Source organism: Capra hircus, chromosome 26 (genome assembly GCF_001704415.2).
Source record: "Capra hircus breed San Clemente chromosome 26, ASM170441v1, whole genome shotgun sequence".
Taxonomy (NCBI): domain Eukaryota; kingdom Metazoa; phylum Chordata; class Mammalia; order Artiodactyla; family Bovidae; genus Capra; species Capra hircus.
The window spans coordinates 22,761,915-22,789,312 of NC_030833.1; positions in this window are offsets into that span (position 1 = coordinate 22,761,915).

The following is a 27,398-nucleotide window of genomic DNA, read 5'->3' on the forward strand; positions in this document are numbered from 1 at the left end:
AGTTCCCTAAGTATTCTCCACAGTCCAGAATGCACAAAAAGATTCACAGAAGAGAAGGGGGAGGGAGGAGATATAGGCGACCTGGTGGAGAAAAAGGAGAGTCCAAAGTGGGAGAGAGCAGTCAAACCAGTAATCTCACTCCCAAGTAAAAATGGGTACTGAAGATTGGGTTCTTAAAGGTACAAAATTGATAACAAATACCAAAAAGCAAAGATTAAAAATCTAGAGTAGAGGTTGGATTTCTAAAAATATACTATTAAAGGGAAAAAAAAAACGAAGTCACAAAAATTATAAAACATATATATATAAAGTTTGCTTTAAAATTAGGGTCTCTCTCTCTCTCTCTCTCTTTTTTTTTTTGCAAAGTTACAGTAGGTTATAAAAACGAAAATTAAAGAAGTAATAGAGGAACTAAATTTTTTTTAAAAAATTAAAGAATGATAGTAAAAATAGTAAATATATATCTAGGACTTTCTGTGGTATTTTTGTGGGCAGTGTAGGGTCAGTTCATTTTCGGATAGTTCCTTGATCCAGGCTTATATTTCTCTATAGGCCCCTTCCTATGTAGTCAGTGCTAACTACAGGATTTTAATCTATTGCACCTGTCACTTCCAAGGCGTTTCTGTCTGTTTAAGCTTCTTCTTTTTGCTGGTCTCTTCAGTATCTGATTTCTGCCCTGATGCAAGGGGGCGGTGGCAGACACTGTTTTAGGCTCACTTGTTCAGTCATGATGTGGGGAGGGAGGGACACTGCAAACAAATAACACTGGCATGTGCTCACAGTGTCTCGGCCACACTGGGTTTGCCCCCGCTCACGGCGTGTGTGCTCTCCCTGTCTACACTCTTTAGGCTCTAGGTTGCTCTGCCGGGAACTGTCTGAGGCTGGCCCTGGTTTGTATGCACTTCCTAGGTCTAAGCTGCTCAGGTTCAGGTACTTGGGTACTCCTCAGAGGTGCAGACTTGGCTGCGCCTGGGTTTTGTGCCCTTCCCAGATCTGAGCAGCTCAGGTGACCAGGTGTTTGGCAAGCGCGGTCACTGTGACTTATCGCCTCCCTTATACCTGCCACTCAGTTTTCTGGGTGTACAACTGGCGCACCTTCTCAGACGGTTGTTGACCATCCAGAATCCCAAGAAGTCTTTGTTAGCAACAAAGTCTGCTTGCAGTTTGGTAGATACTGCCTCTCTGGGGTCGCGATTGCCCCCTTCCAGCTCTGGCTGCCCTTGCTGCCTGTCACTGGAGGGGGATGGGCAAGCCTGCAGCCGGCTAGCTCTGCTCAGTTCTTTGTTCTGTTTGCTGGCCTAGTGGTGTCTTAGGTTAGGGCTTTTTGCCTGGTAGCTACCCCAAAGTCTTGGCTATCCCAAGTTAGTTCCCTCAGATTTCCCTCAGGGCATTCAAGCCCAGTCCTTACTCTAAGCAATGCAGCCCACACCTCCCTGCTTAGCCCCCACTTGCTAGTGGCAGATGCAGGCATCTGTGCTGTTTCTCAGCTAGAGGAGTTACCGTTGGGCACGTAATCTGTGGGTTTTACTTATTTGCTTATTTTTCCTCCTGATTATGTTGCCCTCTGTGGTTCCAAGGCTCGCCACAGACTCAGCAGTGAGAGTGTTCCTGGTGTTTGGAAACTTCTCTCTTTTTTAAGACTCCTTTCCTGGGAAGGAGCTCCATCCTTACCTCTTTTGTCTCTCTTTTTATCTTTTATATTTTTTCCTACCTCCTTTCAAAGACAATGGGCTGCTTTTCTGGGTGTCTGATGTCCTCTGCTAGCATTCAGACGTTGTTTTGTGGAATTTACTCAGCGTTCAAATGTTCTTTTGATGAATTTGTGGGGGAGAAAGTGGTCTGCCCGTCTTATTCCTCCACCGTCTTAGAATTGCCCCTCTTCTGCCTTTTCTAAAACCAAATTGAACATCTGGAAGTTCACAGTTCACAAATTGCTGAAGCCTGGCTTGGAGAATTTTAAGCATTACTTTACTAGAGAGTGAGATGAGTGCAATTCTGTGTTAGTTTGAGCATTCTTTGGGATTGCCTTTCTTTGGGATTGGAATGAAAACTGACCTTTTCCAGTCCTGTGGCCACTAGTAATTTTAGATAAAGCATTTCAGAAAATAGAGGAATAAACCATTCCTGATGCATTTTATGAATTTAGAATAATACTCATGGTATCAATATTGGCACCAAAACTAGATAATTATCAGAAAATAGTATTAAAAAATAATTAGCATCTATGAACACAGACTTAAAAATCCGGAACAAAATATTAACAAGTTTATCCAAAAAGGTATCTTTATTAAGGGAGAAAGCATCTTGACTATGTAGGTTTCAAGGGTTCACTGTATTAATGCAAGTTTGTTTTAATATTTAACAGTTAATCAATATACTACATCACAATAAAAAATATAAGAAAAAAAAAGAATGAGAAAGTGCTTTCTATAAAGTCAAGGAAAAAATTGATCAAATTCAATAGATGTTCATGCTTAAAGCAGATGTAAACTTTCTCAAACTTCCAAAGTGTTGCTTACAAAAACCTATAACTACAGTCATACATACAGGAGAAAGAGTGAATATTTTCCTGCTAAGATTGGGGACCATAAAGAGTGCTTCATTTCCCTAATTCTATTATACAGTATATGGCACAGTTCAGTTCAGTCACTCAGTCATGTCTGACTCTTTGCAACCACATATACTGCAGCACGCCAGGCCTCCCTGTCCATTAGCAACTCCCAGAGCTTGCTCAAATTCATGTCCATCGAGTTGGTGATGCCATCCAAACGTCTCATCCTCTGTCATCCCCTTCTCCTCCTGCCTTCAATCTTTCCCATCATCAGGGTCTTTTCCAATAAGTCAGTTCTTCACATCAGGTGGTTAAATTACTGGTCAAAGTTTCAGCTTCAGCATCAGTCCTTCCAATGAATATTCAGGACTGATTTCCTTTAGGATTGTCTGGTTGGAACACCTTTCAGTCCAAAGGACTCTCAAGAGTCTTATCTAACACCACAGTTCAAGAACATCAATCCTTTGGCGCTCAGCTTTCTTTACAGTCCAACTCTCACATCTATACATGACTATTGAAAAAAACCATAGTTTTGACTAGATGGACCTTTGCTGGCAAAGTAACGTCTCTGCTTTTTAATATGCTATCTAGTTTGGTCATAGCTTTTCTTCCAAGGAGCAAGCATCTTTTAATTTCATGGCTGAAGTTACCATTTTCAGTGATTTTGGAACCGCCCAAAATAAAGTCTGTCACTCTTTCCATTGTTTTCCCATCTATTTCCCATGAGGTGATGGGACTGGATGCCATGATCTTTGTTTTCTGAATATTGAGTCTAAGCCACCTTTTTAACTCTCCTCTTTCACTTTCATCAAGAGGTTCTTTAGTTCTTCTTTGCTTCCTGCCATAAGGGTGGTATCATCTGAGGTAACTGATATTTCTCCCAGCAATTTTGATTCCAGTATGTGCTTCATCCAGCCCAGCATTTTGCATAAGCACAATACGCAATCTCTATATGCAAAAGGCAATTGTATATGCCATCAAGGAACAAGTGGAAAATTAAAACACCAATTTGCAAAAGCACTTATAAAAAAAATACAGCCAAAGAAATGTAAAACTTTTGAAAATTACAGAATATTGTTAATAAAAAATGAAGAACTAAGAGATACATTATGTTCACTAACTGGAAAAATCAATATGACCTATATGTCTATTTACCTTATTGATGGTAAATATTATAGATAATATTATAGGTAAATATTATAGATTCACTATAATCTTGATCAAAATTCGGATAGTTGGTTGTTTCTATGGAACCAAGAGCAATTTTTGGAGACTATTTGTCCACAGGTATACATAGGCTCTTGTGAAACTCAGTTCCTCCTTGGTAAGCCTATCACAACCATTGAATCATTTTCCCAAAGGAACTCATGCTTATATTAAGCATGCTTACATGCTACATTAATTAAACATTAAATAAAAATAATATTTTAAGCATCAATCACTTTCAAAGACCTTCTTTAAATCAAAAAGACTCTGGAATTAACTGGAAATGAGTGTTAATGGTAGCTTCCTCTGCCACCCCCGCCCCATATCCATCATTACTAGAAGGCCTTTTACTGGTAACTGATACAAACTAGTCATAAGTAGAAGATGATTAATCTTTTATTCATACATTAAAGGTTTAAAAATCACTTTAAACTCCATTATTTCAAGCCAACCAAAGTTCATTAACGTGTTTCTTCAACCATAATCCTTGACTTTGAAGCCTATTTCATGCTAAACTTCTTACCACTTTCCACAGTAGGAGGATTTAATAATGTGTTTTAAAAAAACTACTAAATATTTTAATTTTCAGTCAGTTCAGTTCAGTCACTCAGTCGTGTCCGACTCTTTGCGACCCTATGAATCGCAGCACGCCAGGTCTCCCTGTCCATCACCAACTCCCAGAGTTCACTCAGACTCACGTCCATTGGATCAGTGATGCCATCCAGCCATCTCATCCTCTGTCATCCCCTTCTCCTCCTACCCCCAATCCCTCCCAGCATCAGAGTCTTTTCCAATGAGTCAACTCTTCACATGATGTGACCAAAGTACTGGAGTTTCAGCTTCAGCATCATTCCCTCCAAAGAAATCCCAGGGCTGATCTCCTTCAGAACGGACTGCTTGGATCTCCTTGCAGTCCAAGGGACTCTCAAGAGTCTTCTCCAACAACACAGTTCAAAAGCATCAATTCTTTGGCGCTCAGCCTTCCTCACAGTCCAACTCTCACATCCATACATGACCACTGGGAAAACCATAGCCTTAACTAGACAGACCTTAGTCAGCAAAGTAATGTCTTTGCTTTTGAATATACTATCTAGGTTGGTCATAACTTTTCTTCCAAGGAGTAAGTGTCTTTTAATTTCATGGCTGCAGTCACCATCTGCAGTGATTTTGGAGCCCCCCAAAATAAAGTGGGCACTTGAATTAGTATTTTTCATTAACAAAGTTGAAAAATGAAATGAGTAGGAAAATTTTATCAGGGACAACAGAAACTGGGCCTAAATACTTAAATGTATGCAGAGCCAGGAGAACATAGATTATATAAAACCAAGTTGGCAGATATTTTGATTTCCTTTTCATCTTGAAAGTGAAACAAACACACATTCATGAAGCAAAGATGTAGTCATTTCTTGCATAAAGATTTCTCATCTTTCATAGCTTGTTGGAAAAGGTAGCCTCCACAAAATCATTTAGACACTTATTTCACTTTTCTTAACCTTGAACTTATTCCATTAGAGTCACAGAATCTAACAAAGTAGCCTAAACAAATTTGTTGCAAACAAGTCTTTGACATGCAAAATGGATTTTTGTCTTGCTCTACCTAGTTCTTATATTTCATTATTATTAAAAAGTGTCAGTAATAGTTTGCCTGCTGGGAATACCAATTTTCCTTCAATGTTTCAATCTTATTCAAAAGCCTGTATTGAATATTTTACAAGTTGCAGTGGATCTTTGTTATTGCTTTTTAAAATTACAAACTATGACGCCTATGTTGGCATTTTGCACATGCAGACTTGTCAAGCATTTATAGAAAAAAAAATGAGAAAACTATTCTTGGATGATTCTAATCTTGCATGTGACCTTTAGAATAAAAATATAGTAAGGCTTCATCAAGAGAGTGTGCTGTGTTCCTCCACAGTCCCACACACACACACACACACACACACACACACACACACTCAGCTAATAAGTCTTCCTCTTTCATGGTGTGTCACGTAGTGCATCAAATATTTCAAATACTATAAACCATCTCTCTCTCCTTCTGTCCTCCCCATCTACCCCATCCCTATGTAACATTGAGAGATCTATTGATTAGGGTCATGTGGAAAAAACTGAAAATTTCCTTGTTTCAGTCTGTCTTACCTATTGGTTTACAAAGTGTTTATCAATTTTTACTGGTGCCTTCAGAACACTGGGCTTCCCTGGTGGCTCAGAGGTTAAAGCATCTGTCTGCAATGCGGGAGACCTGGGTTTGATCCCTGGGTCCTGAAGATTCTCTGGAGAAGGAAATGGCAACCCACTCCAGTATTCTTGCCTAGAGAATCCGATGGAGGAGGAGCCTGGTGGGCTACAGCCCATGCGGTCGCAAAGAGTGGACACGACTGAGCGACTTCACTTTCACTTTCAGAACACTAAGGCTGCCCAAAAAATTCTTAAATCTTCAGCTGGGAAGAAATGAAATAAAGTGTTTGTGAGAAGGAAGTGAATAGAGGAACACAGAGATTTTAGAAAATATATTTTAAATATTTGGTTCAGTTCAGTTCAGTTCAGTTGCTTAGTCGTGTCTGACTCTTTGCAACCCCATGAAAATATTTGGGGTTTGTGCAATAATGTTATTGTAGCTGTTATTCAGTTGCTAAGTTGTGTCCAACTCTTTTGCATCTGCATGGATGGTAGCCCACCAGGCTCCTCTGTCCATGGGATTTCCAGGCAAGAATACTAGAGTGGGTTGCCATTCCTTTCTCCAGGGAATCTTCCCGACCAAGGGATTAAACTCATGTTTCCTGCATTGGCAGGTGGGTCTTTACCACTGAGCCACCAGGGAAGCCCAATAAGGTTGTTAGCAAGACTGAAAAAGATTAAAACAGTAAGTATTAAACTCTATGTGTGTGTACACACACACATACACACATATATATATATATTTCTGTATATGTCTCTTTATTCATAAATTTACATAAATATATATACACACATATCTATATCTAGATATTAAAAAACACATTCACACTAATACCTTCAATTTCATTCCAACATCATAGCACTTATTCTACCTTCTGGCTTTCCAAAATTTTCTTTTCTGACAAAATGAGACTAATTCTCCTTTCTCACAATAGATTCACTTAAATGCTCAATTCTAAGACACCATGTCATTTCAGAACAACTAATGCATGCTATTAAGGAAAACAAACCTAGCAGCCAGTCATTAAACATACACACACACACACACACTTTTTTTTTGTCTTTAGCCTGAGGGCAAACCAAGTATTGTATTCAAGAATTATTCCCCATCTCTAATCTGTTTATATTGCTCATTTGAAACAGATTCATGTGTTTCTGTTTATATTCCTTTTCCAAGTTCTTGCTGTTTCTATTTATTACTTGCTTGTTCAAATATGTGAAATACAGTATGGTTCTATTTTTTTATTTCCTGGTATTGTAATGTTGTAAGTGAAACTTTATAAACATAGGAAAACAAACTTAAACATAAAAAACTGTCCTTGTGTTTATTTTTTCTACCTGCCCTTTTCTCCTGTCAGCACAGTATACATACCAACTAGAGCTCTCAGTTATAACTGGGCTTCTCTGCTTTCCTTTCCCTTCATGAATGTTTCAGTATTTATACTTCTGCTTAATATACTAAGATGGATATTATTGCCTCTTGATAGATACCAATATTGGCTCCCCAGTCCCTGGGATGTTTGCTTTCTGCTCTAATTTTCCTATAATACTTAAAGTTCATTTTCACTGCTTATATCCTTATAGATCATTTTTCAAATATCTATCTTCCAATATAATATTTTCAAGGTAACAGCATTTACCCAGAGGGGCTATTTGATTACTGCACAGCAGGAGATTACAATGCTGCATGTATTCAGTTCAGTTTCCTCCAGTTTCTTTAATATTCCAAATAAACACTTTGCCCTGAAATTCTTGTCTAGGCATGCTTCTGAGTAACCCAACTAAGACATATTATACATGATAAACTCAGATAACCAGGTCTACATTGGTGTGCTTTGTTGTGTAATTCATCAACATTCATGCTTATACTCTATTGCACCACTTTCCTTTAAGGAGCCAGAAGGGGCCTCCTGATTCATTGACTCCAAATCTGACAACCATGGTGCCACAGGCTTACATCTACTTGGTGGGAATTGTTAGATTCAGGGGGATCCTTTTTATTTGATTTATTTTAGTTATAGATGATTTGCTTTCCTAATTAGATTTCATTCTATTTAGTCTAAAATCAATTCTTACTCCTAGACATTGTCATGTAACTGAAATGGTTGAAGTTTGACCACAAATATATTAGATTTTGGGAGAACTAGCCTGGCAATGACCTACTGCTATAGGGGAATAAGATAAGTCCTGTAGTCACATCTTGAGAATTCACTGTGTGACAGGAGCTGAACCTTCCTGTGGGTGCATCTCAGAATGGTCACAATGTACCAGGACTCTGGACATGAGACAGGTCTCATCTCTCAAGGCCACTAGGATCCATTACTTCCCCTTGACAATGTTTGATATTCATTTTAACTGTCTAACAATTGTTATTGTTTTTAGTATTGTTACAATGTTTTATCAAATTATTTCAAGTATTTGTTTTTAAATGGTAAATTGTGCCAATTTTATTAATCAAAACAGTAACAATCTTAACTATTTCCTTTTCCATCTCTCTCCTCCTCACACTTTGTTTCCCTGGAGATAATGCCTTTCAATTCAATAAGATTTTTTTTTTTGACATAACTATTTAAAATAAAATTTCTATATGATTATCATCTGTCCTCCCAGTCTTCAAGACAGAAATAGCATTGTGCTGAAAGATGCTGGTCACTCCGGCCTAACATTCTCTTCAGCTTGATGAACGTTTAAACTGATTTCTTCCTGACAGAAGACCGCTGGCCTCTCCTTTCTTAGAACATTTACTTTAGAAATTTTGCAACTGTAAATTTTTTCTGTACCACTTTGAGGTTTAGAGGCTCTGCCCAGTTTTACAACCCAGGAAGGTCTGGCTCAAGGACTTGGTAGTTAGCTTTTGAAGTATAATCCTTGAGAAAGATACAGACTCTCTCTCAGTGTCCAGGGAAAGACAGGAGCCTAATAACTGATAAATACCAATGAGCAAACACAGATGCTCTTGATCACATTAACCAACTTCCTATCTTAATGCCCCTTGTCCCCAGTACTTTTCCACTAGCTTACCCTGGCACTTCAAAACCCTACTACATTTTGTTTCAGTGAAACTGAGTTGAATTTTTTTTGCCTACTGCAATAGTCACGAATAACATCTTCCTTGCCTGTTTAACTCTGTTAGGTGCAATTTTTCTTTAATGACATTCATCCCTATTTTGTTGTAGTAACCTAAAATACAGAGAAGAAGAGAATACAGGAGAGCACAGAAAGGTTTGAAACAAGCAGCACGGCATCAAGCAAGTTTTCTTTCTCCATGTCCTCATCAAGGCAGTGTTAGGCAAATAAGACAAGCAGACTTTATATAGCCATCGGCTCTTGCTTTCATTCCTCTTGCATTCGACCCCACTGCCCTGCTCTCTATCATCATTTGGACATGTCATTTCATTTCTTCCTCAGCTCCACTTTTTCCCTCTTGCTCAGCCATTCTTCTTTATCCAACATGGATTCAGATTTTCACATGAAGTGGGCAATCACCAGTTATAGCTGGGCCAACAGACAATAGGGGGGCTCTGAAGTCTTGGTTTTGCTTTGAATGGACTCTGCTATGATGATAATGATGACCTTTGGGATGTGATTTGATATCTCTGAGCCTCAGATACATATTTTCCCAAAATGAGAATAGTATTACCTAGATGCCATGATTTCTATGAAAGCAAATGGAAAGGATATAAAACAAATGATATACAGAGAACAAACAACTGAAACACAAACATGAACCAAACATTTTTCTCCTGTAATGAAAACTGGTTAATGAAAAGAAAAAAAAGAAGCATTGAAAGTAGCAACAATTTCTAATCATTATAGCACAGATATTAGTCACTAGAGTCTAGACTTTCCTTCCCAACTTGACACTGATTTGCTGCAAAAATTTGATTTTTTGCAGACTGATTTACTAGAGAAAATATGTTCTGTATGTTAATAGTCATTAATGAACATGAGATGGTTGGATGGCATCACTGACTCAAATGGACATGAGTTTGAGCAAATTCCACAAGATGGTGAAGGACACGGAAGCCTGGTGCATTATAGTCCATGGGGTCACCAACAGTCAGACGAGACTGAGTGACTGAACAACAACAACAACAAATGAACATTAATAGCTGCTAAGGACCTGACCAACAATACGCCACAAGGATATGTTAATTTATAATTTATAGCTGTGGCAGCACCTGAGATCTCTTAAAAGTCTCAAGATATTTTCAGAAGACTAGTGAATAGTGGTTAAGGTCCCAGATTCATTCATTCCAAAATACAGATAACCTGCCCTCAAGTGAGACTTGTAGGAGATCTTTTATTGGTGGGATCTTAGAAGCTTCATGTATAATTAGGAAGCTATTGATATTAAGTGCATAGTAGGAATTTTGTGTGTGTGTGTGTGTGTGTGTTAGTTGCTTAGTCATGTCCGATTCTTCGCAACCCTATAGACTGCAGTCCACCAGGCCCCTCGGTCCGTGGGATTCTCAGGCAAGAATGCTGGAGTGGGTTGCCATGTCCTTCTCCAAACAGAATTGTAGAAAGAAAGTGAAGTTGCTCAGTCATGTCCAACTCTTTGCAACCCCATGGACTGTAGCCTACCAGGCTGCTCCATCTATGGAATTTTCCAGGCAAGAGTACTGGAGTGGATTGTCATTTCCTTCTCCAATAGTAAGAATTTACTTCTCCCTGAAAGATAATTAGATGTATTAATCACAATTTTAAGAGTAATTCACTGTGAATTCACAATGGGTAATTGTGTCACCTTCATGTGGGGCTGAAAATGATAGCTTCAAAACATATTTAGTCATTTAGAAATTCAACTATTTACTGTGGCCCCCAAACCCTTCTTAGATGAAATCCCAGGAAATGCAATAAAGTTAATAAAAACAGATGAATGTTTACACTAGTTCTTTAAAAAGAGTTTATTTTTTGGAGAACATATAAGAATATTTTTAGAAGTAGATTGGTTATTAGAGTAGATATATAGCAAATTCAATGATGTGCTAGAGCTTTTTTCTCTTCGTCTACAGGGCCCCATTTTCCCCTGTACAATGTTGCAGTGATCCAGAGAGTGTGAGACCAGAGACCCTCTCTCTTAGCCCAGATGTCCTGAGGACACAGTAAATGTACCAAGTAGCCCAGCTCACAGGTCAACCACAGCCCCGAGACAGTCTTGTAGCTGTGCTGCTTCCAGTAAACCAAGAGCACATCTACACTTGACAAAAAGTAATAGACAACACACCCTTTCAGTACCTCCAAGTGTCTAGAAACAAAACCAGGACTTCTCAGTGGTCAGAGTAAGCTTACCCAACCTCCACTTCCTGTGAAAGCCAGAATGTGGAACTTAATTGTCTGGACAGGCTGACAAAATTGTGACATGCTTTATACACTCACATTTTACTAATAATACTTTTTACAGACACTAACACACACCCCAAATATAGTGCTGTAACTATCTTATTCAGAAGAAATCCAGGACTAATAACATTTATTTTATCGTGCAGCAGTGTTTTTCAGTACTGGCATTCAAGATTAAAGTTGATGAATGAACATTTTCTATCAATTCAACTAAGATATCTCTACTAATTAATGTATAACCTTGTTTGGATTTAGAATAATCCACAAATAATTTGAGGATCTTCAGATGCCACCTTACCTCTGTGATAAGTCATAGGTATTAACAAAGGACTCATGAAAATACTTTCTGAAAGAAAATGGACATACTACTTTCTGACTTCTTAACATAACTTTAATTAGCATTTTGAAGACCAATAATTCCAACTCATTTCTGGGATTACAACAAAACCTTAACTCCTTTTTTGCCCAGGGAAATTATTAATTTCATCTTTCCTGTCTTGTCAATTATAAATCACAAACCATTAAAGCTCATTAATAAGAGTAGGCCAAATAATCATACAAAATATGTACTTTTCACTTACAGAGCACATAACCATAAGCTCTCACTGTGCCACACATTTTGGATATATATGAATTTGTGTGTGTGTGTGTGGTCAGTCATGTCCAAATCTTTGCAACCCCATGGACTGTAGCCTGCCAGCCTCCTCAGTTCATGGTAATTTTTTACTACCAGAGCAATCTATAGATTCAATGCAATCCCTATCAAGCTACCAACGGTATTTTTCAGATAACTAGAACAAATAATTTCAAGATTTGTATGGAAATACAAAAAATCTCGAGTAGCTAAAGCAATCGTGAGAAAGAAGAATGGAACTGGAGTAATCAACCTGCCTGACTTCAGGCTCTACTACAAAGCCAGTCATCAAGACAGTATGGTACTGGCACAAAGACAGAAATATAGATCAATGGAACAAAATAGAAAGCTCAGAGATAAATCCACACACCTATGGACACCTTATCTTTGACAAAGAAGGCAAGAATATACAATGAAGAAAAGACAATCTCTTTAACAACTGCTGGGAAAACTGGTCAACCACTTGTAAAAGAATGAAACTAGAATGCTTTCTAACACCATACACAAAAATAAACTCAAAATGGATTAAAGATCTAAACGTAAGACCAGAAACTATAAAACTCCTAGAGGAAAACATAGGCAAAACACTCTCCTACATAAACCACAGCAGTATCCTCTATGACCCACCTCCCAGAATATTGGAAATAAAAGCAGAAATAAACAAATGGGACCTAATTAAAATTAAAAGCTTCTGCACAACAAAGGAAACTATAAGCAAGGTGAAAAGACAGCCTTTAGAATGGGAGAAAATAATAGCAAACAAAGCAACTGACAAAGAATTAATCTCAAAAATATACAAACAACTCCTGCAGCTCAATTCCAGAAAAATAAATGATCCAATCAAAAAATGGGCCAAAGAACTAAATAGACTTTTCTCCAAAGAAGACAGACAAATGGCTAACAAACATATGAAAAGATGCTCATCATCACTCATTATCAGAGAAATGCAAATCAAAGCCACAATGAGGTACCATTTCACACCAGTCAGAACGGCTGCTATCCAAAAGTCTACAAGCAATAAATGCTGGAGAGGGTGTGGAGAAAAGGGAACCCTCTTACACTGCTGGTGGGAATGCAAACTAGTACAGCCACTATGGAGAACAGTGTGGAGATTCCTTAAAAAACTGGAAATAGAACTGCCTTATGACCCAGTGATCCCACTGCTGGGCATACACACTGAGGAAACCAGAATTGAAAGAGACACGTGTACCCCAATATTAATTGCAGCATTGTTTATAATAGCCAGGACATGGAAACAACCTAGATGTCCATCAGCAGATGAATGGATAAGAAAGCTGTGGTACATATACACAATATACTCAGCCATTAAAAAGAACACATTTGAATCAGTTCTAATGAAATGGATGAAACTGGAGCCTATTATACAGAGTGAAGTAAGCCAGAAAGAAAAACACCAAAACAGTATACTAAAGCATGTATATGGAATTTAGAAAGATGATAATGATAACCCTGTATGTGAGACAGCAAAAGAGACACAGATGTATTGAACAGTCTTTTGGACTCTGTGGAAGAGGGAGAGGGAGAGGGAGAATGGCACTGAGTCATGTAAATTAACATATGTGAAATGAATCGCCAGTCCAGGTTCAATGCATGATACAGGGTGCCCTGGGCTGGTGCACTTGGATGACCCAGAGGGATGGTATGGGGAGGGAGGTGGGTGAGGGGTTCAGGATGGGGAGCACATGTACACCCACGGCAGATTCAAGTCAATGTATGGCAAAGCCAATATAATATTGTAAAGTAAAATAAATAAATAAAATTTAACAAACAGAAAAGAAAAAAAAAAAAAAGAGTACTGCAATGGGTTGCCATTTTCTTCTCCAGGGGATCTTCCTGACCCATGATCAAACCTGAGTCTCCTGCTTTGACAGGCAGATTATTTAACACTGAGCCACCTGGGAAGGCTGATATATATATATGAATACTGACTGTCATATCAATGACTGTTCAGGTAACAAAAAAATATGCAAATTGTTTGTCTAGGGTGACCAAATAAATTTTATAGTGATGAAATTAAAAAAAAGAAACCTGTTCACTAAGGTATGAAAGGAATTAATTATTGTCTGCATAAATAGTGTGATCTAAAAAGCTAAAAATAAAAGATTCAAATTCCTGGGCCACTGAACCATTAACATAGCAAAAAAACAGAACATGCTCATCAATTTGTTTTAAGATTTATGTGTAAAATGAAGCTCCAATTAAGCACAAGTATGCAATTGATAAATAAAGGGATTATAGTCAGATCACTGTTATTCAGGGATTTGTTAAGAGTGGTTAAGCAAGACTACTACTAATAATAGGTACTGCATTTTCAGAAAAATACAAATGTATTTCAAATTAGTTAAACTGTTCCTAGATCAGATGACAACTCTTCTTTGAAATGTGACAAAATTAAGTCTCAGATCAGCAAACAGCTATAGAGCTTGTGCAATCAGTTTTACTCTTGGGATAAAATATGTCCATGAAAATATCACAGTTAATGTTTTGATTGTGATGTATAAAAGGTGGAGTTCTTGATCTTGAATAATGATGACAACTTTTATTCTCATTTGGAGCAGAGAAATTAAAAAAAAATAAGAATGAGATAAAAGGATTCACTCTTGAAAATAAGATACTATGAGAAGTACAGGTTCTAGGTGCTCAGCAAAACCACTTTTTTTTTTTCCTTTTCCCTGGATGTAAAGTTACTCTTTTTTTCCACACCCTCTTGTTGTAAGTGTGACCATGTGCCTCTCTGCAATGAAGAGAGCAGAAATCATGTGGTCTAGTTTTAAATATGATTGACAAAAGTCCTCCCATGATGAACTCACACCAAAATAAAACTAAAAGAGGAATAAATACATAAATATAAGACTTAAGATCATAAAACTCCTAGAAGAAAACATGCGGAACACTTTTTGACATAAATCATAAAAATATTTTTGGTCTATTTCCTAAACAAAGAAAATAAAAATAAAAACAAACAGAAACTATGAGGTCTCAAAAACTATCAGACATAGTTAAACCTAAGAGCTTTTGCACATTAAAGTAAAGCATCATAAAAGGTAAAAACAAAAAACAAAAAACAAAAACACAAACCACCTACTGAATGAGAGAAAATTTTTCCAAATATGACTGATAAAGTGTTAATGTTCAAAATGTATAAAAAGCCCATACAATTCAACATAAAAAATATTTAAAAATGGATAGTAGACCTAAAGGAAAGTTTTTCTGAAGAATACATGCAGATGGTCAATAGAAATATGAAAACATACCCAACACTTACTTATCAAAGAGGCCCAAATTAAAATCACAGTGCAACATTATCTCACATCTGTCAGAATGGCTATCATCAAAAAGAAAACAAATAACAAATGCTTTTGGTGTGGATGTGAAGAAAAAGGAATCCTCATACTTTGTTCGTGGGAATGTATGTTGGTACCGTCACTGTTGAAAACAGTGTATTGTTGTTAATCTCTGAGTCAAGCTCAAAGGGTTTACTCAAAAAACTAAAAATAGAACTAACATATGACTAATCCAGAAATTCAGCTCCTGGGGATCTATCCAGAAAAAAATAAAAACACTTACTTTGAAGAGATACATGAACACTAATGTTCATAGCAGCATTATTTGCAATTGCCAAGATATGAAAACAACCTAAGTGACCATCAATCGATGAATGGATAAATAATATGTGCTATGTACCCACACATACAAACACACACACATATATCCTAGAAAAGGGTATGGCACCCACTCCAGTATTCTTGCCTGGAGAATCCCATCGACAGAGGGGCAGGGCAGGCTACATGGGGCTGCAAAGAGTCAGACATGACAGCAGCAGCTCAGCATTCACACATATATGTACTTATACACAATGGAATACTACTCAGTCACAAAAAAACAATGAGAATCTATCACCTGAAATAATAAGGATGTACTTGGAAGGTATTTTGCTAAGTGAAAAAAGACAGACTAATACTGTACAATACAGCTTATAGTGGGATCTAAAAATAACACATAGTGAGTGTAACAAAACATAAGTAGACTTATAGAAAACAAACACGTGGTTGTCAGTAGGAAAGAGGAGGGAGGGAACAGATGGGTTAAGGTATCAAAGTAACAAACTATTAGGCATAATCATAGAAAAAGCAGGAGAGTTCCAGAAAAACATCTACTTCTGCTTTATTGACTATGCCAAAGCTTTTGACTGTGTAAATCACAAAAGACTATGGAAACTTCTTGAAGAGATAAGTGTACCAGATCACCTGACCTGCCTCCTGAAAAATCTGTATGCAGGTTAAGAAGCAACAGTTAGAAGCAGAAATGGAACAACAGATAGGTTCCAAACGGGGAAAGGAGTATATCAAGGCTGTATATTGTCACCCTGCTTATGTAACCTATATGCAGAATACATCATGAGAAATGCTGGACTGGAAGAAACACAAGCTGGAAGAGGTGGCAAGAATACACAGAAGAACTGTACAAAAAAGATCTTCATGACCTGGATAATCATGATGGTGTGATCACTCATCTAGAGCCAGACATCCTGGAATGTGAAGTCAAGTGGGCCTTAGGAAGCATCACTATGAACAAAGCTAGAGGAGGTGATGGGATTCTAGTTTAGCTATTTCAAATCCTGAAAGATGATGCTGTGAAAGTGCTGCACTCAATATGCCAACAAATTTGGAAAACTCAGCAGTGGCCACAGGACTGGAAAAGGTCAGTTTTCATTCCAATCCCAAAGAAAGGCAATGCCAAAGAATGCTCAAACTACCGCACAATTGCCCTCATCTCACACACTAGTAAAGTAATGCTCAAAATTCTCCAAGCCAGGCTTCAGCAATACGTGAACTGTGAACTTCCTGATGTTCAAGCTGGTTTTAGAAAAGGCAGAGGAACCAGAGATCAAATTGCCAACATCTTCTGGATCATGGAAAAAGCAAGAGAGTTCCAGAAAAACATCTATTTCTGCTTTATTGACTATGCCAAAGCCTCTGACTGTGTGGGTCACAATAAACTGTGGAAAATTCTGAAAGAGATGGGAATACCAGACCACCTAACCTGCCTCTTGAGAAACCTGTATGCAGGTCAGGAAGCAACAGGTAGAACTGGACATGGAACTACAGACTGGTTCCAAATAGGAAAAGGAGTAGGTCAAAGCTGTATATTGTCACCCTGCTTATTTAAATTAATTCAGAGTACATCATAAGAAACACTGGACTGGAAGAAACACAAGCTGAAATCACGATTGCCAGGAGAAGTATCAATAACTTCAGATATGGAGATGACACCACCCTTATGGCAGAAAGTGAAGAGGAACTAAAAAGCCTCTTGATGAAAGTGAAAGGGGAGAATGAAAAAGTTGGCTTAAAGTTCAACATTCAGAAAACGAAGATCATGGCATCTAGTCCCATCACTTCATGGGAAATAGATGGGGAAACAGTGGAAACAGTGTCAGACTTTATTCTTTGGGGCTCCAAAATCACTGCAGATGGTGACTGCAGCCATGAAATTAAAAGATGCTTACTCCTTGGAAGGAAAGTTATGACCAACCTAGACAGTATATTCAAAAGCAGAGATCTTTGCCAACAAAGGTCTGTCTAGTCAACGCTATGGTTTTTCCAGTGGTCATGTATGGATATGATTGTTGGACTGTGAAGAAAGCTGAATGCAGAAGAATTGATGCCTTTGAACTGTGGTATTGGAGAAGACTCTTGAGAGTCCCTTGGACTGCAAGGAGATCCAACCAGTCCATTCTAAAGGAGATCAGTCCTGGGTGTTTATTGGAAGGACACTTGCTAAAGCTTAAACTCCAATACTTTGGCCACCTCATGCGAAGAGTTGACTCATTGGAAAAGACCCTAATGCTGGGAGGAATTGGGGGCAGGAGGAAAAGGGGACAACGAAGGATGAGATGGCTGGATGGCATCACCAACTCGATGGACATGAGTTTGAGTAAACTCCAGGAGTTGGTGATGAACAGGGAGACTTGGCGTGCTCTGATTCATGGGGTCACAAAGAGCTGGATATGACTGAGCGACTGAACTGAACTGAACTGAAGGAAAGTGAAGGATTTCCATATGCGTAATCACAGATTTGGATTTAACTTTCTACCAAAAAAGTAAATAAATAAAATTTAAAAAAGAGAGAAGCAAAATAAACATACTTAACCAATCCCATCAAAATGTCTACCCCTAAATTCCAATCTGAATGGTTCTTTTACATTTTATCTTGTTTATTTTTTTCTTTTCTTTTTTTTTTTACTTTCATTTTTATTCATTTATTTTTTTTTTAGTTTTTTATTTTTTAAATTTTAAAATCTTTAATTCTTACAGGCGTTCCCAAACATGAACCCCCCTCCCACCTCCCTCCACATAACATCTCTCTGGGTCTTCACCGTGCACCAGCCCCAAGCATGCTGTATCCTGCGTCAGACATAGACTGGCAATTCAATTCTTATATGATAGTATACATGTTAGAATGCCATTCTCCCAAATCATCCCACCCTCTCCTTCTCCCTCTGAGTCCAAAAGTCCGTTATACACATCTGTGTCTTTTTTCCTGTCTTGCATACAGGGTCGTCATTGCCATCTTTCTAAATTCCATATATATGTGTTAGTATACTGTATTGGTGTTTTTCTTTCTGGCTTACTTCACTCTGTATAATCGGCTCCAGTTTCATCCATCTCATCAGAACTGATTCAAATGAATTCTTTTTAACGGCTGAGTAATACTCCATTGTGTATATGTACCACAGCTTTCTTATCCATTCATCTGCTGATGGACATCTAGGTTGTTTCCATGTCCTGGCTATTATAAACAGTGCTGCGATGAACATTGGGGTACATGTGTCTCTTTCAATTCTGGTTTCCTCGGTGTGTATGCCCAGCAGTGGGATTGCTGGGTCATAAGGTAGTTCTATTTGCAATTTTTTAAGGAATCTCCACACTGTTCTCCATAGTGGCTGTACTCGTTTCATTCCCACCAACAGTGTAGGAGGGTTCCCTTTTCTCCATACCCTCTCCAGCATTTATTGCTTGCAGATTTTTGGATTGCAGCCATTCTGACTGGTGTGAAGTGGTACCTCATTGTGGTTTTGATAAAAACTCTCCAGAAAGCAGGAATAGAAGGAGCATACCTCAACATAATAAAAGCTATATATGACAAACCCACAGCAAACATTATCCTCAATGGTGAAAAATGGAAAGCATTTCCCCTAAAGTCAGGAACAAGTCAAGGGTGTCCACTTTCACCGCTACTATTCAACATAGTTCTGGAAGTTTTGGCCACAGCAATCAGAGCAGAAAAAGAAATAAAAGGAATCCAAATTGGAAAAGAAGAAGTAAAACTCTCACTGTTCGCAGATGACATGATCGTCTACATGGAAAACCCTAAAGACTCCACCAGAAAATTACTAGAGCTCATCAATGAATATAGTAAAGTTGCAGGATATATAATCAACACACAGAAATCCCTTGCATTCCTATACACTAATAATGAGAAAGTAGAAAAAGAAATTAAGGAAACAATTCCATTCACCATTGCAACGAAAAGAATAAAATACTTAGGAATATATCTACCTAAAGAAACTAAAGACCTATATATAGAAAACCATTTTATCTTGTTTAAATCCTATGAACTACCAAGTCTAAATTTATATCTCTTCTTATAATATGCCTACACTAGTACAATATTCTTCACCACCAATTCTCTTCTGTCCACTATTATATCCTTTGTCTGCTTCTCACCACACATTAACTCCTTTGATCATGCATTGGTTTGTAAAACATTCATAATGATTATGATACTCAGTATTATGAATTAACAATAACCTTACTTCTAGTACCTGCAACTTGAGCCACAGTGCTTGATGCACTCTCTGTAAACACATCTGGGAATAGATCTTACAAAGGTGGTATTTAGCATCACTTATGTGAAAAACATTGAATAACCACCTCCAAAGATGAGTGCCAAGGTTATGTACTCTTTACTTAGACTCACTGATATATGTATTGATAAAGGAAATCAACCCTGAATATTCATTGGAAGGTTTGATGCTGAAGCTGAAGCTCTGATATTTTGGCTACCTGATGTGAAGAGCCGACTCTTTGGAAAAGACTCTGATGCTGGGAAAGATTGAGGGCAGGAGGAGAAGTGGGCAACAGAGGATGAGGTGGTTGGATGGCATCACTGACTCAATGGACATGAGTTTAACCAAGCTCTGGGAGATGGTGAAGGACAGGGAAGCCTGGCACACTATAGTTCATGGGGTCACAAAGAGTCAGACACAACTTAGCAACTGAACAACAACAAATAAATATAACACACACACGCACATATATACACCATGATGCAAGTGCAGACTCAGTGCATGTAGTATAAATGACAGGAATTTTTCTCCCATAAATTGCTATAAGTGAGCATGAAGTGAAAAGACCATTGTTGTTGCTCAGTCGCTAAGTTGTGTCTGACTCTTCGTGACCCTGTGGATTGTAGCCAGCCAGATTCCTCTGTCCATGGGATTTCCCAAACAAAAATACTGGAGTTAGTTGCTGTTTCCTCCTCCAGGTGATCTTCCCAACTCAGGGATTGAACCTACATCTCCTGCATTAACAGGTGGATTCATTATTGCTCAGTTGCCAGGGAAACCCAAAAAAGACCATTGCTTCATCTCTCTAATTTTTTACTTAAAGTAATTTCTTAGAAGAAGAAGAAATTCACTAAACTTACAGGAGTACCTTTTATTGTTTCTAGAAGGTAGAGGAGTTTGTATTTCAACATAGGTTTCTAGATCTGAAGCTTGTCAAATCAGGCACTGAAGTGATTAGAACACTAACTCACTAATTTAGATTAATTAAAATGACAATCAATTGAATTGCTGGAAAGGCCAATTTTTGAGACATACTTAAAAGTTACAATAACTAGAATCTAATTAACAAAATGTTATAAGAAAATGTTCCACAGAAAGTACCTTGTTTAATGAACTCTTCTTGAAGATTTGTTATTAGCATATTTATTGTTAGGGTGCAGTGTTCCAGAATGATGGAAAACAGCTTTTTCACTGAAGTTAATCAACATATTATTTTATATTTGTAACATTATGTTTATTTAATTTAACCTCAAACTGGTTCCTTTATGTGTAATGCTTTGCAGTTCAAAAGCAAGTTCTCATTTAAACCTTGCCTGGCCTATCAGATGTGTGCAGTGTGGTGTCACTCAGTCATCTCCATCTCTTTGGGACCCCAAGGACTGGAGTCTGCCAGACTCCCCTGTCCATGGGGATTCTCCAGGCAAAAATCCTGGACTGGGTTTCCATGCCCTCCCCCATGGTATCTTCCCAACCCAGGGATGGAACCCAGGTTTCCTGCAATGCAGGAGGATTCTTTACTATCTGAGCCACCAGAGAAGCCCCTTACTTACTATCAGATAAGTAGGCACAATTGTTAGCTTTCCACAAACAAAAATGTGTGTTTACAATTATTTCATGACTTTCTCAAGATCTAAAACCAATGAATCATGGGATGTGACAAAAAATCAGTAGACTCAAGTTCATTCTGCTGTACCAAGTACCTACTGATCTGAGCTGCACCAATTTTAAGGCATTGCTCTCTGAATATATTATCTTATACTTTAGAGATTTATGTTGAAGTACTCATAGGAAAAACTACAGAATGAAATCAAACATGCAAAAATCTTCCTTTATTCTTATACTAATTAAGTTCTTAGAGATAATGTATAGGAGGCATTATGGGCCAGGAGCAAGTGAAGTCCATTCTGTTGATTTGGGCAGAACTCAATTGTGCTAAACTCTTTTTCTTGATATGATATATACATATGTATATTTATAGAACATACATAAATTTATATATATGTATACAAATATGTATATATAATCCATATATATTATATAATGTAATATTATATAAGTATATAATATTTGCATCATGCATACAAAATAATTCATATTTAAATAAATTAATGGCATTTTCTTAATTATTTACCTCATGAGAGCAGATCATTGAACTTAACTACACTTTGCATTTGCATGCAGCATCTGTCTGTTCTCCTCCTGTAGACATGTTTATAGAGGAAATTGGATTTACTCTTTGCATAAACCAATGCATTTAGTAGGTGGTTGTGCAGGTCCCATTAATTCCTCTAACAATACAAGTGAAATGAGGTTATTGGATTATGTTACTAGAGAATTGATTTAGTGAAATAGTACTTCTTGTAAGCATATTCAAAGACAATGTATCTAAAACTACTATATGGAATGACAAGGAGAACTCAAGATAAAATTGATTTGTTTTAGATGAGGAAGTGTTAATATATGATCACTTATTTATATAAAGAGAAATGTTTCTTTATTCTTGTTGTTATTTTGAAAACACCAGGAAAATGTCTTGGATGAACTTTGAAGACATCCAATTGGTATTATTGACCTTTTTACCACCAGATTTTAAGATGTGGTATCATCTTGATGGAGCTCAGTAAGGACAGTTTAATACAAAGGTGGAAATCAGAGACACATCCAAATATGAACTCCATGGTTGGTTAAGTCACAATCTCACTGAACTTCCTTTTCCTCATCTGAGAAGTAATTATCCTGTTGGATAAATATTGAGTAGGTAATAGACACTGTGCACTTTGAAGATCATAAATTGCAAAGCATAAATAATGACATTAGAGTAATAAGGAATTCTTCTGATATTATTTTAAAGTATATACAAAAGCCTTTCTCTCCACAATACTGTTGTTGCCAAGAATGAAATTTCAGATAGAATTTTTGTTTACCAAACCTCACTTTAAGTGTGAAGATGCACAATGAAGCTTCTCCTGCTGCTGCTACATTTTGTAAACATAAATGGGTAAAAATCCCAGACCTTGTGAAAAACAATCACAGAGCTTAGCTAGATTGACAGAAACACAGAGGGTTTTTAAGAAAACCAAAGGTCATGCCAAAGGCTAAGTGAGTGACACTAACCAGAGGAAAACTAAATGCTTCAGCTCTTGGCTTTCCATCACTCACCCATATTAGCTGAAATTGCGGTTCAGTCCTTATCCGATAATAGAAATTGAAAACCCTCCTAACAACACTCTGGATTATTATAATCCTCATTTCCAAAGAGAAGAAAGCTGAAGTCCAAGGAGATTAAATAAGCTGTTTAAGATCATACAGCTAGTAGGTTAAAGAGATAGAATTTGAGTCAGACTCTACCTGGGGGGTGCAGGCTTATTTTTTCCCCTACTCCCAAGGCTGAACTAAGAATCAGTTATTTCTTTTACAAAACAGAGATAAGCTTTTTCCTTTGTAACTTGCCTATGCTTAGAAATGATGTTTTCTTACTTAGTACCCTGCCACCTGCTTACTTATGAAGAGAATAGTCAACTTCTGCAAGCCATCATATATAAAACAGATGGTGTAAGACCAAGTGGCAGTTGGGCTTTCTCTATTCCCCACCTGGCAGTGGGAGATGGCTGAGCTGTAGAAGGCGGTCACTGAGCAGCTCAGGATGTGATCTGCCTAAACAGCTGGTTGGTATGTGGGGGAATTTTGGAGGTTAGAGAGGATAAAGCATAATCACAGTCTCTGCACCATCATTAGCTGTAAATCCACTCACCAGGTCACCAGATCAAAAAACGTCCTAGCGTGCCTCTCCCACAGATAAAACTGATTAGATATTTCTCAATTTACCATCAAACACAAGAAGATCCTTTATCCAAACAGCTTGGAAAATGCCTGTGCCTAGGGCCAGCAGTGAGGATAAAGAGAGTCAAGTGAGTCTAGTTAGTGACAATTTTAGGAAATTCTATAACATTAGAAATATTTTGCCTGGAAGCTCTTTCACTTGTGACATTTATTAGTCCATGAGTTATTAATTCCCTACTGGGAAAAATAAAGATACTTATAAAGCCAGCATTCTGAATGTGATCCCTGTATGAACAACTTCCCTTTGCTCTTATGCTGAGACAGTGTCCAATTCCATCCAATTCCAGACAGCACCACAGAGAGGACTCTGCCAGAAAATTTGAATGAATCAGAGCACATTCACCCCAATTACTAGAAAAAATGAATCAAATGTTAATTCTACTACTCATGGGCTAATAATTAAATGATTTTAAAGAAAAACAAATTTTATTACATTTTCTCCTTATTTAAGACAATTTTTCTGAATTTTTGATCAGAAATATTCAGTAAATAATATTTTCTCAGGCCCCAACTTACATATGCTATTTATGATTCAAAATCCCCCAAAGCCTATCTCCAGATCTATCAGAAATATTTAAACATAGATCACGCCAGGCATATAAATAGTCTCAGTCGTCTGTATTTCTTCTTGACCTTCCTACAGCCCACAGAAGAGAAAGCTCAGCTTACTATGTCTCATGGAAGAGTTCAAGGAGCTTGTTGACAGCCACAGAGTTATTATGTACCACTGTCAGTTTCTATACCTCAGCAGCCAGCGCTGCCAGTTTCTACAACGTCTGCATTATTTCCTTTCTGTTGCTTATAAACCACCCAATCTGTAGTGTTTGGTTATAATAGATGCAAAAGATTAGACACTGGTGTCTAAGAACACAAGTTATTCTGTTTTTAACACTCAAATACCTAGTATGAGAAGTGGATGGGTGGGGAATTTTAATAAAATGTTCATGTTTGGCTATGGGAATCACACTACTCTGCTTTATGTGAAAAGCCTACCAATAGATTTATTTCTGTGATAATTAATAATACATCGAAGTACCTAATACGGTTCTGACACTTAGAAGTGCTTGATATTTTTATCAAATTTTAAAACTAAAATTTGTTCTATGAGATCTCCATGCCCAATATTTTTTGGAAAGTACACTGACTCTTGTTTTCAAGGTTGGTAACTTCTTTTGTCATGACAATAATGGTTATTATCGATGTATTTTGGCATTGATCTCAAGATCCCTGAAGTGACAGGAGGAGGGTGCATGGTTTGAAGTGGGGTGTGTGGTTAGAAGTGGAAGTTCTTTATGGAAGTTCTAAAGTCACCATTGCTGCTGCTGCTAAGTCGCTTCAGTTGTGTCCGACTCTGTGTGACCCCATAGACGGCAGCCCACCAGGCTCCCCCGTCCCTGGGATTCTCCAAGCAAGAACACTGGAGTGGGTTGCCATTTCCTTCTCCAATGCATGAAAGTGAAAAGTGAAAGTGAAGTTGCTCAGTCGTGTCCAACTCTTAGCAACCCCATGGACTGCAGCCTACCAGGCTTCTCCGTCCATGGAATTTTGCAGGCAAGAGTACTGGAGTGGGTGCCATTGTTAAATATACTTAGGATGCCCAGTCACTGTACACACTAGGCCAATGACAGTCTTTTATTACTGACAATTACCCTGCTTCTTCATGAAGCTAAGAATTTTTCACATATTCACTGCTCATAAATTTCCATCACTACTTTTTAAAAATTTTCTTTTTTTGTTTTTTCAAACAGGGGTTCTTACTGAATTTTTTTTTTTTAATCCCACATGTCTTAATTCCCCAACCAGGGATCAAACTTGTGCCCCCTGCAGTGGAAGCACAGTTTTAACCACTGGACCACCAGGGTCATCCTATGACTACTTTTTTTTAATATGTATTGACTTATGGTAGTCTGTTATATATTCTGGATAATGCCCCTGTCATTTGTTTATTTATATTTTGTTCAGGGTGTCTTTGAGATACAGAATAATTTTTAGTCTAAAGTTATAACTACAAATTCCCTGTTTTTGGCTTTTTAAAAGATATACTTAAGAATCACATTTCTCTTTACATCCTTCTTGAGGTTCTCAATTTGTGGATGAGGAAATGAAAGGTATGCTGAATTTAACCGATTTGTTTTAGGATCTATCGATCTTAAGCGGTTGGGCAGAAATCCAAGTATTTGGACTATTGTCTCTTTGGACTACAACGGCCATAAAGTATTGCAAAAGAACACACATATCCCACTAGTCAAACAGGCAAGAAGCGCTTTATTTGAGAGTAATAGAAGAGGGGAGTAATACAAGAGGGAAGGAAAACTGAAGTTATCATCACTGAAACAAAAAGTAGGAGGGTTTGTCAGCACCAGGTTAAGCTAGTGGAAAAGTCCTGGAGGGCATTCACAGGGAGTCTGGCCAATGTGTTCAGGTCAGCTGTGTTTGCTAATTGATGCAGATCCAAGTGAGGTTCCTACTTACCCACAGACACTGGGAGATAGAGCTGCTATCTACTTGGATAATTATATTTCAAAGAGATAGCTCCAGTTCCTTGAAAAACACATTTCTGGGTTATAAAATATTTATTTCTCAAAGGGCCAGAGAAACACCTTTACAAATACAAGTTTTATAGTCTGGAAGAAAACTGTCTAGAATTGACCCAAGCTAATGGGGACTTTAAGACTATCTTGGTGAGTAAAAAGGATGAATATATTCACATGTTGACTACTCCTCTAAGGAATGGGTCGCTATAATGTGTGGCTGTTTTAGGACTCTTTTTTGTTTGTTTAACGAGACAAATTCAATCACTCCACCCTGTAGCAGGGACGGGTTTCATGGTCTCGCTCCTATGAGAATCTAATGCTGCCACTGATCTGACAGGAGGCAAAGCTCAGGTGGTAATGACAGCAATGACGAGTGGCTGTAAGCACAGATGAAGCTTAGCTCCTTTGCCCACCACTCATCTCTTGCTGTATGGCCTGGTTCCTTAGGAGTTCCTAAGGCCAGACTACTGCCTTAGAGGAAAGTGTGCCATTTTCTACCCCAATGAGTACTGCCAAAAATAAGAAAACTCTGTGCATTAAGAAATCCTCTTTAATAGAATTTTGAGCTAATGCTCTAGAAAATTGCTCATGCTACAGGTCAGTTTTAGTCTTATGTTCTCAGTGACAGAGAAGTTCGTTGTTGCTTTTCTTGTTCACTGCTCCTAGTCAGTAGATTACACAGATTTCCTAATGATTATTTCCAACTAAGATAAAACCACAAATAAGTACCCCTTGAAGGAACAGTGTTAGCAGGTTGCTGAGGTATGATGCACCTTCAGCGATCCATTTGGTAGAGGCCTGATGAGGTGACCATTGGTAGGTGTCTATTTCAGTGAAAAAAGAAATGGGGCTGAACCAATGCTCAATAATTCATGTTGCCAACTGGGTTTTAGTATCCAATCTGTACCCTCTTGGAGGGGTGCATTGATTATCCAATACAAAGATTTGGAAATGACATCCTGGAATCAATTTATGAGGAAGAGAATTGATGTCCAAGGCTATTGTATGTTTGGCTGAAATTTACATTGCTCAGAAGAAAAATAAATAAATAAAGCAGATCTCCATTGCTAATCTGCTTTTTATCTTTCCCACTGAAAACTTGCTCACATTTAACTTTACCTCATTTGACATTTGTTTAAACTCAAAGAGAATTTAGACTTCACCATGAAAAAGCTCCCATCTTCACATAAATATATAAATGTTGAAAGTTTTTCTTAAAAATCCATATGTACCTCA